This window comes from Lissotriton helveticus, chromosome 7 (assembly GCF_964261635.1).
Source record: "Lissotriton helveticus chromosome 7, aLisHel1.1, whole genome shotgun sequence".
Lineage (NCBI taxonomy): Eukaryota > Metazoa > Chordata > Amphibia > Caudata > Salamandridae > Lissotriton > Lissotriton helveticus.
Genome location: NC_136068.1, coordinates 1,562,346,265 through 1,562,356,449, shown reverse-complemented (window position 1 = coordinate 1,562,356,449; position 10,185 = coordinate 1,562,346,265). Strand labels below are relative to the sequence as shown.

Genomic DNA, 10,185 nt, shown 5'->3' with positions numbered 1-10,185 from the left:
AAAAAAGATGGTGATAATTTTATATCGTTTATTTTAGCCCATGAGTTATAATAAAAAAATAAATTTAAAAAAATTAAAAAAGGAAAAGAACAAGGCATTAAGAAGGATGTCATTGTGCCTGGCTGGGATTGCGTTCATACGGGCTGTGCACCCTTTGCTTGCTGACACTGCAATGATAACTCCAGCAATAAAATATTGCACACACACATCATACTGGGTTGTACTTAAGGAGCTCTGCATCACAAAGGGATCATGATGTAAGGATTTATTTGTTACTGACACACTGCAATGATAACTCAAGCAATAAGATATTGCACACACACATCATACTAGGTTGCACCGAAGGAGCTCTGCATTACAAAGGGATCATGATGTAAGGATGTATGCCTTTCTGGCCCTAGGGGTTCACTGGACTAATGCGTTCAATGCAGGAGCCGGTGTTTGACTTCATGGTCACAAGTTCATAGCCGGCAGTTCCTTTTGCTGTTCATCCCTCTGAGGTCAATAAATGAGTACCATTAAGTTAGGCGAACCTAAACATCTGTTATTCAGGTCACAAATGTTGTTGCAGTATATAGTGACAAGAAGCATTTTTACCAGTCTGGGCCAATGCTGGCTTACGCTAGCATACTGGGATCCTGGGCACATCACTTACTAACCCGGTGCCTGTATGTAACATCTTTAATGATCCTGGTACCCTGGCAAAAGACGGCGGATGTCTTGGTTGGCAATTAAGGTGTCCGGCATTTTGTCATAGGTCCGCTTTGTAATACACAAGTGGATGCCTGGGGGATAACCATTCGTGTGGTAGGAAAGGAGAAAAGGTTAGCTCTACCCTTGACCCGGATGGAGGAGGTCCTGGTGTGCTTTACAACACATATACGGTTAAGGTACTGCCACTTACTTTGTGGCGTATAACCATGTTTTGGGGGCAGTTGGTATGGGAGATACGGGGGTGCAGAGGCAGCTGGGTATTCGGCTGCGCTGTAACATACTTCTGAAACAAAATGTTTTCATAGCTGCAATGAAGGAGGGGTAATAAATGAGATATATATGGTACTAGGAAACTGCTTCTAGAAAACAGCTTCTGGTTTATGGAGATGTAGTATCTACTCCAGACATATGTGCGCATTCAAGGTGGAGACCACCAAACATTGACTGCTTGTTTTCTTTTCCTTTATATGCTGGTGGGAGGCGCATTGTGTGGACATGGCAGTTACTTGGCCTCCAGACGGCACCTGGCAGGAACTTGAGGATGGCTGACATATCAGTACCGGCACACAGGGGTTCAGGAGTCCGGGTCCAGTGTGGTAACAGTTTAACGGTTTGTATGTGTCATGCCACAGGATAGGCCTTGGTGGAGGCATGGGAAAGATTTTCGTGCCTCTGTGGTAATTTTACATATTATAGGCAATTGGGCTTAGCGATTAATATAGCCGGGCCTGTGCAGAGCCATGCAGTCCCTCTCCTTGCACCATAATAAGGCGGACACACTCCTGGCACTCTGCCTAGATAGCGAAACTAAGATACTGGTCATGGTTCATAGCCGTACCGATAGGAATGGGAAGGATTATGTGCCCTGTAATCATTTTGCATATTATAGGCAAGTGGGCTCAGCGATATATATAGCCTGGCCTGTGCAGAGCCATGCAGTCCCTCTCCTTGCACCATAATAAGGCGGAGACACTACTCGTACTCTGCCTAATATAACTTTAGTTCACAGCACATGGGCGGGGGCAGGACTAAGGCCTATGGTCTGCCACTTTAAGTAACTTGTAATAAGCAGGGCTTGGGAGGTCGACCCAGCAAAGTTTTCCTTCCAGATCTAATTGAACTTTCGGGGCTGAGTGCCCTGGCGATAATAACTAGCTATTTGCCACCGGATTTTGCAGTATGTTCGGTCCCAATACTTCACCCATGTCCAATGGTGGCTCGTCTGGGTCAGTTCTGCACCAGTCTACATACCTATGTTTGCAGCAACACACATGGCTGGGTGTGCGCAGAAGGGGCCCGTTTATGGGGTTCTCTTGCTCCTTCTAATAAGTCTATGGGAAACGGCCACTACAACGCGGCCGTTTCCATGGAAACATTAACCACGCATGCATTACAACGCATGCGTGGTTACCACGAAAGCCTTTACCACGCATACCATTACTACGAGGTACGTAGTTAAGGCATGTGTGGTAAAGGGTAACAAAAAAAAGGGGGGTTTGGGGGGGGTCACCCCCCCATAAAATGAAACTCACCTCAAAAAACGTCGAGATGTGCAGGCAAACGGCGTCCTTTAAGAGGAAACGGAAAGAAACTTCCGCTTCCTCTTAACGACGTACGACGTCACCACGGAAGTATTAGAGGAAAAGGCTATGCGAAGAAAAACCATTCCGTTGTAACGCATGCGTTGTAAAGGCATGCGTTGCAACGGAATTCGTTGTAAGAACACATATTCTAAGTCTATAGAGTTACAGAGCCAGTGTGCAATCCTCATCGAGGCAATTGGCTTAAAAGGATCAACAACTTTGGTGCCACCTTACTAGCGATAGTAGCAGTACGCACGCAGAGTATCAGGGCCAACCAATTACTAAGGATATAAGGAATGTTGCGGTAGCACGTTGGGGCCTGCTGGCACGATGTGTGTGGGTGAGTGGGCCGGAATTAGGTATTGAATACTTGTAATCTGCAGCTACCGTTTGCCTTCAACATCGCCAACACAATCTCTCTTTGACTAGGCACTCACGTTAAATAACAATGGATAGGCACTTCCGTTACATAGAAGTAATAAGCTCAGGGGGCCACATTCAATTGCAATGCCATGCACCCGTGATTGCAAATAATGAGATGGTGGATTTGGCGCGTTAGGGCCTGTTGGCACAATGTGCAGAGCAGGTCGATCAAGTCGGCCAAATACAAAGTCAATTGTAAGACCAGGTGCCCTGGATTGCAAGCATAAACTGGTTGCTGTGGCGCATTGGTGGCTGCTGCCATAATGTGCCCAATGCACGGATGTAAGGCCAAGCGGTAGTTTCCAATGCAGTATCATGCCTAATTTTCTTCCTGCCGTTCATCGGTACATGGCGATACAGTCTGCCTGGGACCGCTTGGTATAGGTGGTGATAAGATAACGTATTCACAGGTTCATTTCCAGTGCAATATAATTTCACTTCATGGGGGGGGGGCGGCTTGCCCTAGGTCTTATATGCATATGGACAAGCTCCAACACATGGGTAGGTTCAGCGATTGGAGAGACCCTAAAGGGTGGTGCGATGGAATTGTGCATTGTATAGGCGGTGAGGGGACTGACCTGCAGGTGGTCCTGGACTCTACTGCTGAGGGCAGGTGCACTATGCGGTACCCTGTATTTTAAATAATGCAAGGTTTACTGTAGCGCGTTGGGGCCTGCAGACACCAGGTGCACAGCTGAGTGTGTCGGCCGAGTCGGCCAACAATGTAAGTACTTTGTGGAGGGCAAAGCTGAAATAAATTATAAGGTTATGCCTAATTTCTTACTAACTTTGGCAGGGATGTAGAACAAGTCGATGGATATGAATATTGTCATATATCCAAATAATACTTAATCCCATAGTGGTTGCGTACATTTATATGATTTAGAGTGTACCTGGCTTCATCAGCCGGCAGTTTCCTTCTTAGGTCCCAGGCGGGCAGAAGGGGCTCACCTGTCAGTGGTTCAGGATTTCCAGGCCTCACCCGAGAAGCTCAGTGGATGTTCCTTGCTTGTGGCGCTCGGCTCCAGGCACTATGGCTAGGATGAGGCGTCAGTGGAGGTTCCCAGTTGTCATTTCTCCTACGATAGAGTGTGCCAGTTGCTGGCTGGCTTCCGGTTCTGGTTTGTGTTATCATTGTTTTAATTGGGTAAAAGCATGGGAGTGGGCTCCTAGGATAACATACCATGCCTCCACATTTGTTGGTGTGGGCATCCCTTTATTCGCAGAGCGGAGCAGCAGTTTCCGAGGGTCCAGTCTGGAAAAGGCACGAAAGTCTGAGGGGTTTAGGCACCATTGGTTTGGGGCTGTGGGTCTAGGATTGCCGGATATATATTTGCTCACTTGGAACAAGTGTGGCGAGTCAAGAGTTTTTTCCCCCACCTGCCATTGTAGTCATCCACGCGGCGGGAATAATATAGTGTTCCTTGCCAGGCATGGGGTGCGGGAGGCTTGGTTGCAGCCATTGGTAAGTTTAGACAATGTCTCCCAAAAAAAGTGATTTGGGGTTAGAAATAATTTCGAGAGCAGCCATAGCCAGTGGGTTACGGTACAAGCCAGGAGTGAATCTGTACAGAAGCTGAACCATTTCATAAAAAGCATTTTAACAAAGTCCTCCATGGGTTCTATTGACACAAATTGCTACATGTTATGTTATGTTATGTTATTTATATTTTTAAAGCGCGCTGATACCCCAGCAAAGGGGCGTCCAGGCGCTCAGACAGGTACTGTAACATAACAGGCAGAATAAAAGAGAGCTATTCAGAGGTAGAAAACAAGAACGTTTTAATAGTACGCCTAAAAATGGACAAATCATTCAGGGCACGGGTGTGCGCTGGAAGCGAGTTCCATAGTCCCGCAGCAAGCACCCGGAAAGAGCGACCACCCATTCTGCTGAGTTTGAACCGAGGGCAGATCGCCAAATGCAAGGCCTCAGATCTAAGAGATCTCAGAGGGGTGTAAGGGGTCAGTAGATTAACCAGAGCCGGTGGGGAAGAAAGTTTCAAAATTTTGAACGCCAGGCAGAGTGCTTTAAACTTGATCCTCTGCCTGACCGGCAGCCAGTGAAGAGAAGAGATAGTGCTGGAGACAGAGCAATACTTGGGGAGACCAACAATGGCCCGTGCCGCAGCATTTTGCACCCTCTGAAGTCTGGCTACCTCAGCCTGGTTAGCCCCCAGCATCAGCGCACTTCCATAGTCCAGCCGAGATAGTATAGAGGCTTGGACTACGAGCTGCCGAGTTGGGGGATCGAAGTATTTAAGGACCGGCCTTATGCCTCGCAATATGCCGTAGCATGTACCTGCAACCCTCTTCGTATGCCCAATGAAGGTGAGCGCAGGATCTAGCCAGATCCCTAGATTTTTCACCTCTGTGACCGGTATGGGAGTGACACCCAGTTCTGGAGGCCACCACTGATCACCCCATAGCTCAGCATGTTTTCCTAGGACCATCACTTCAGTCTTAGTAGCATTCAATTGTAGGCAGTTGGTACGAAGCCAATTGGCTACTGCTACGAGTCCAGCTCGGAATCTGTGAGCCTCTACCTCAGGGTCTCCACTCAGTGTCACCGCTAGCTGTGTGTCGTCAGCATATGAGGCCATTGTCAGACCCCACTGTTTGACGACTCCCGCTAGCGGTTTCACATACAAGTTGAACAGAGTGGGACTCAACGAGGAGCCCTGTGGGACTCCCAGATCCAAGGGATGGGTAGTGGACTGGCAAGGTGGTATAGCCACTGTAAAGGTTCGATCAGATAGAAAAGATCGAAACCACTGAAGAGCGATTCCCGTGACTCCGGCTTCCTCTAGGCGTTGAATCAAAATGCAGTGGGACACAGTATCGAAGGCAGCGCTCAGATCTAATAGAAGGAGCGCTGCCGTACGCCCGGAGTCAAGCACCAGGCGTAGATGCTCGATAATGTGGAGCAGGGCGGTCTCTGTGCTGTGTCCAGAGCGGAAGCCATTTTGACTAGAGTCCAGAATCTGATTGCGGGCCAGATGGTCAGATAGAATGGAATTAACATGAGCCTCGGTCACTTTAGCAGTCCAGGGCAGGAGAGATATGGGGCGATAGTTCTCAGGCAGGAGCGGATCTAAAGTAGCCTTTTTCAGAACTGGGGTGACTACCGCCTGCTTCCAAAGGGAGGGGACTACTCCGGTTGCCAAAGACAAATTAATAAGGGTCAATATCGGACCACGGCACAGCGGAGAAAGCAAACTGATGAGGGCTGGCTTCAACGGATCCAGAGGAGAACCTGACTTGATCTTAAGGCTAAGTTTGTTGAAAGCCTCCAGAGACAGGTCCGGTAGGGAAGCCAGAGTCTCGTGACCCACAGAAATAGGGTCAGCTAACACTGGGTCCGGCCGACACACGTCAAACCCCCTGTATATGTTCTGCACTTTCTCCAAGAAAAATACTGCCAGTTTCTCGCAGTGGGAGTCAGTGCAGATCTCTGCCGAAGTAGCTCTCTTATTTGTGAGGTCTTTTAAGACCTTGAATATTAATTTGGAGGGATTAGTGCTGGCTTGGAATTCCCAAGCATAATAATCATCCCGAGTTCTGCATATAGCTCTATGATAAGCTCTAAGTTGGACAAAATATGCAGTTTTCAAGGCCGGATCATAAGATCTCCTCCAGTTCCTCTCCGCCCTCCGGCAAGATTTTTTTTGCTCGGCAAGGGACTCATTATACCATGGGCTAGGTGTTTTAACAAAGCCTTTCGACCAGCGCAAGGGTATGAGGAAGTCAAGAGCAGCAGTAATCCAAGAGGAAAACATTTGGTAGCCATGCTCCACACTCAGAAGAGGGCTCAAGGGATTCTGCTCTAGTAGCCTGTAGAAATCCTCCAACTGAAGCTTGTGCCAGTGCCCGGGATGAGAGAGTTTGTCCCATGAGGATGGGGTGCATCTGTTTACAGAGGGGATGGAGATCTTATCCATACGGTACTGGGGGCTATTGTGGAGCACAGAAAGCGCCAGGTATAGGGGGGAGGGTGAGTGCGCCAGGGATCTGCTCGCACTGTGGCGGAGCGCTGCCAGTTAACACAAAAGGGGGTATGCGCAGCAATTGAGGTTCAGCGACTGGATGCACCCCAAGAGGGGGTATGATGGAGCTGTGCAGTGGATAGGCGGGGAGCGGACTGACCTGCTGGTGGTCCTGGACTCTACTGCCGAGGGAAGGTGCGGGGAGGGGACTGACATCCCGGTGGTCCTGTCTTTACTGCCCTATCCCGCTAAGTATAGTCTGTGTGGACTCTTTGGGAGGCGGCCTGTGTTCAGGTACATCGGTGGCCGGTGCGCTATGCGGTGGCCAGTATTTCAAGCAATGCAATGTTTGCTGTAGCGCGTTGGGGACTGCCGGCACAATGTGCGCAGCTGGATCTGCCGAGTCGGCCAACAAATTTAAATACATGTGTACGGCGAAGCCGAGAACAAATATATTGTTATGTCTAATTTCATTACTGCCTATTGTCATGGGGATGTGGCCGAGTCGGCCTACAAATTTAAATACATGTGGAGGGCGAAGCTGAAAGCAATTATAAGGTTATGCCCAATTTCCTTACTGCCTTTGTCATGTGTATGTCGCTAAAGGTCTGTTCATGAGAATAATGATATATATATATCCAAGTAGTACTTGGCTCTTGTTGTGGTTGTGTAGATTTATATGAGTTAACATGAATAAAAGTCTACGCCTTGGACAATATAACCGATTTTGGATATTCTTGGGCACAGTGGGATCGGATGGGTGTCAGAAGTGAAGGGGAGAGAGTGTTTCATTATGCGCGTACTATCACTTGTTCCTCTGTAAGTGAGTAGGAGGGTAAGTGAGCTACTGTAGCTAGTCGGTTCTGGGCTCATGGGTTCCAAGGTGGTAGAATAACTCAGTTCCTGCCTACTAAGTTTCTATGTTTCCAAGCATAGTTCTGTGGCTTCGCAGAATCTCTGCAACATTATATTGTTTACATACACAGTCCTTAAAATCAGCTTTTTTCCGTAGATCTGCCTGTCTGTCTCAGAGTCTTTAATATATGCATTTCTGAAGATGTCGCTGCAGAAGGCTTCGTGCAGCATGGGGTGGCTGCCCATGGGGGGTTTGGATGCAAGGCCTGGCCTGTCCAAACCACCCTCCGGGCACGTCCGAGGCCTGTGCGTGGCAGGGGGTTTGCTTTATGAAGGGTAATATTACTTTACATAAAAAAAATTCTAGAAATTCATTGAAAAAAACAAAGGTTAAAGTGACATTAAAGTTAGGTATGATAATAATATCTAGCTTTGCTTTAACACAAAACTAAGAAATTCACTGGAAAAAAGAAAGGTTAAAGGGACATTAGTTGGGTGAAAAAGTCAGTTAAAAAATACTATTTGTAAACAAACAAAACCACGGAAATTTGCCAGTTACAGTTATCTCAAGTAACTATAACTCATGCCCTAAGGTAACTATAACTTTTGCCCACACCATACAATGCTAATTACTCCACTTAATATATCACTCTTGAAATCGTCTACCACATGATTGATAACTCCACTGTAACATCTGTCATGACATCATTGATGACAGCACTGTGCATATGTGCATGTGTGTTGAACGCATGTGCGAGCCTATAAAATGATGAGGCAGTCATGTCAATAGGCTCTTTTTTTCACCATGGTCAACAGCAGCCGCAATGCTGTTCCACATGCCTAAAAACAGTACAAACACAATACGTGTCATAGGCGGGAACTATTGGCTTTGCCAATGCTTGTTAATTTATGCTCTCTCTGTTGTTTCCCACTAGCACTTTTTGCCTCCCCTGCTCCTTCTCTTTAATCTTACTGCCTCACTTTAGACCTCTTTCTCTCAAACTAACCTTTCTTTGCCTCTCGCCCCCTACTCTTTCACTCTAGCCCTCCCCCTCACCCTGCTCTTTCACTCCAGGACTTCCTCTTGCCTTCATTTTTACCATAACTCTCTGTGCTCTTCCTCACTACATTCTTTCTGCTCTTTCACCCTCGCCATTACTCTTCCTTGCTCTTACATTCAAGCCCTTCCCCTTCCCTATACTTTAAATATAGCCCTTTCTTTTCCCTGTTGTATCACTAGACGATCCTGCGCCTTTTGCCAGTCTCAACTTTGCCCCTGTTCTTTAATCACATACAATCCTCTTCTCTGCTTTTTCACCCTAGCACTTCCTCCCGTCCCCTTTTTCCCTGCTCTCTCCTCATAGCCCTTTCTATTCTGTATTCGTTCTCCCCTGCACTTATTCTCCCACTGCTCTTTCATTTTAACACTTTTCTTCAATGATTTTTCACCATAGAAATTTCTCTTCCTTGCTTTTTCACCTTGTCTCTTATTCCCCAGTTCTCTTACTTTACCACTACCTCTTTTTCCTGCTGTTCCACCCTAGAACTTGCTCTCCATCTGCTCGTTCACCCTGGTTCTTCGTAATCCTTTTTTTCCCTCTAGCCCTTCCTTGCCCCTGCACTTTCGCTGTGGCCTACTTGTTTTCCTGCTCTTTCTCCCTAGAAATTCCACTCCCCCGCCATTTCATACTATTCCTGCTCCCAGTCTGGCACTTACTCTTCACTGATCCTATATTCTAGCCCATTCAAGCCCTTCCACTTTCTCGTGCTCTTTCACACTATTACTGATATCGCTCTACCACCTACTCCTATTCTGCTTTTTCATCTGATTCCATCTTTTCGTGTTCTCTTTCTCCTGATCCCATCCGTTCCCTCACCTTTCACCCTTGAAATTTCCCTCCACTGCTTGTTCACCCTGGCACTTCCTGTTCCTGCCATTTCACCCTAGCCCTTTCTCTTTTCTCTGCGCATTCACTGGAGCCAGTCTTGACGACTTCTTTCCATGCTCATTTATCCTGACCATTTCTCTTTCACTTGAACCCTTCTTCTCCCTTAGCTCTTATGCCTTAATCTTGATCTCCCTTCGCTCTTTGTCCCTAACCTTCTTCTCTGTCTGCTCTTTGGCCCTGGCTTTGTCCTTCCCCTGCTCTTTCACCTGATTCTTTTATATCGCAGTACACTTGCCCTGAAGTACTTCTTCTCCCATGCTTTTTCCCTATAGTGGCTCTTTGGCCCCAGCCTTCTCTCTCTGCTATTTGGTCCCAGCTTTCTCCTTCCTCTGCTCTTTGGCCCCAGCCACCTTCTCCCTCTGCTCTTTCGCTCTAGTCTTCTTCTACCTTTGGCCTTAGCTTTTTTCTGTGTCTTTATCTCATTAGCCCCTGCCTTCTTATCCCTCTGCTGTTTCACCCCAGATTTCCTCTTCCTATACTCTTTGGCCGTAGCTTTCTTCTCCTCCTGCTCTTTTACCCTGGCTTATACTATCTCCCTGCTATTTCAATGGAGTCCTTCTTTTCCTTATGTTTTTTCTCCATAGCCTTATTCTCTCTAGGCCCTTTCAAGCCCTTTCTCCAGTAGGTCTCCTCCTCTGGAACATTTTCTCTCCCCAGAGGCTGCTTTTCTCTCCTCTA

General features: G+C 47.3%; 1 non-coding gene across 1 annotated transcript; it reads left to right on the top strand.

Moving 5' to 3' along the window:
• The first annotated feature begins 802 nt into the window (after positions 1 to 802).
• Positions 803 to 927, top strand: LOC144771286 (U6atac minor spliceosomal RNA). The gene has a single exon (XR_013599232.1). It is a non-coding gene; the product is annotated as a U6atac minor spliceosomal RNA (small nuclear RNA).
• Positions 928 to 10,185: the final 9,258 nt, after the last annotated feature.